Source organism: Phoca vitulina, unplaced genomic scaffold (genome assembly GCF_004348235.1).
Source record: "Phoca vitulina isolate PV1807 unplaced genomic scaffold, GSC_HSeal_1.0 scaffold18, whole genome shotgun sequence".
Lineage (NCBI taxonomy): Eukaryota > Metazoa > Chordata > Mammalia > Carnivora > Phocidae > Phoca > Phoca vitulina.
In genome coordinates this window covers 34,115,894-34,117,923 of record NW_022589721.1, presented here as the reverse complement: position 1 = coordinate 34,117,923, position 2,030 = coordinate 34,115,894, and the positions used below count along the sequence as shown (strand labels likewise).

At 53.5% G+C, this 2,030-nt stretch overlaps 1 non-coding gene across 1 annotated transcript; it reads left to right on the top strand.

The window, feature by feature from the left end:
- The first annotated feature begins 1,359 nt into the window (after nt 1-1,359).
- LOC116639649 lies at nt 1,360-1,459 on the top strand. The gene has a single exon (XR_004300896.1). It is a non-coding gene; the product is annotated as a small nucleolar RNA U13 (small nucleolar RNA).
- Nucleotides 1,460-2,030: the final 571 nt, after the last annotated feature.

Genomic DNA, 2,030 nt, shown 5'->3' with positions numbered 1-2,030 from the left:
GGGTGTTGCAGACCAAAGACCATGAGTAAAATTTGGTTTTGTGTCCCTGAAGTATCAGAAATACCTCACGTGAAACAAAACAGCAAACTCCTCAACACTCATGTCTGTGTCACGCACCTCACATTTTGAACATGTCACTTGTCTGCTCTGAGCTGGTAAGTGGGAGGCCTCCCAGACGTCTCTTCCATCCCTTCAGGTGGATGGGAGTCATTGTCCTGGGGGAACATTGTCCGTTTATGCTGTAAATGCTGTCCCCAGGGGCAGGGAGGCTTATCACGTCCCAGCGAATGGCGAGGTTGACTTTCGCTCAAGGGGCCTATAAACCTTGGTGAATGAATGCCTTTCTTTCTTTCTTTTTCTTTTCTTTCTTTCTTTCTCTTTCTTTCACTTTCTTTCTTTCTTTCTTTCTTTCTTTCTTTCTTTCTTTCTTTCTTTCTCTTTCTTTCTTTCTTTCTTTCTTTCTTTCTTTCTTTCTTTCTTTCTTTCTTTCTTTCTTTCTTCTTTCTTTCTTCCTTCCTTCCTTCCTTCCTTCCTTCCTTCCTTCCTTCCTTTTTTCTTTTTTTTTTTTGAGAGAGAGAGTGAGAAGCAGGGCGGGAGGGGCAGAAGGAGAGGGAGAGAAAGAATCTTAAGCAGGATCCATGCCCAGCTCAGAGCCCGATGCAGGCTTGATTTCACGACCCTGAAATCATGACCTGAGCCAAAATCAAGAGTCGGACGCTTAACCGACTGAGCCTCCCAGGCGCCCCCAAAAGGAGGCTTCCTTGGGGAGGAGAATGGGGTTTTGAGGGGCCTTGGACCTGCAGAGGCCAGGGGCAGAGCTGGAGGTGGGAGAAGGCTGTGGAGGGCAGCTGGCCTTAGGACAGGCTCTGGAGACCTTGATGTCTGAGCCTCAGCTGTGGGGATGCTGTCAGTGTCCTGGGCTGTTGTAACAAAGCACCACCCCCACAGTCTGGGGACCAGACGCTGAGATCGGGGTGTTGGAGGACCATGCTCCCTTGGAGGCTCTGGGGGAGGATGCTTCCTGCCTCTTCCAGCTTCTGGGGCTCCTGGTGTCCCTGGCTTGTGGCCACGTCCCTCGGTCTCTGCTCTGTCTCTGCCGGGTCTCTTCCCCGGTCTCTGTGGGTCCTTTTCTGTCTCTGACAAGAACACTCCCATTGGATTTAGAACCCGCCCCGGTCGGGAATGGTCTCACTGCAAGCCTCACTGTAATCACACCTGCAAAGACCCTATTTCCAAATAAGGTCACATGCTGAGGTTCCCAGTGGGCATGAGCTTTGGGGGACGCCATTCACCCAGTACGTGGGTTCAGAGCTGCGTTCCCTTCCACTCCCAGGTTGGACTTAGGACGGGGCTCCAGGGACCCCTCTGTAGTTCGTAAGCGTGATGATTGGGTGTTCACACCCTTCACATGTGCCTCCCTCAAACCTTGTTATGACCTCGGCACATTGCCCGTCTGACATGGAAAACAGAAAGAAAGAATGGGGCTCCCGGACACCAGGCAGTGGAGACAGGGGGTGCAGGCTGGAGCACATTGTGGCCTGAAGGTGAGGCTGCAGGGGGACCTCAGCCACGCTCAGTCTCCCGCGGCTGTTGTGTGGTGGCAGGAAACGTGCGCAGGAGGTTGGGGGAGCAGGGGGCTGGCTGTGAGGCTGGAGAGTGGTCTGGACGCCCCCACATTCAGGTCGTCCTTACAGCCAGTCTGGGGGGCCTGAGGTTTGGAGCTGCCGCGCCGTCAGCCTCACGCCACCTGTCCTGCGCTCTGCCCTGCTAGCTGGCTGTTGCGGGACATTGCCCCGAGGGGAGTAGAGTAAGTCCCACTAGAGTAAGCAAATGGACTTCCCTTCCTGGCAGTAAGAATCCTTTGTTTAAATTTAAAAGCCACTTTCATTACCCCAGTAACTCCGAGCCTTGAGTGGTCCCCATTCCTCTCCTTCTCGGACTTACATCCAGCTGCTGCTCGATTCCAGAGGTTCCAGAACCTCCCCAGCCCTTTCTTCCCATTGCTACGACCCTCGTCCAGGACTTCACCA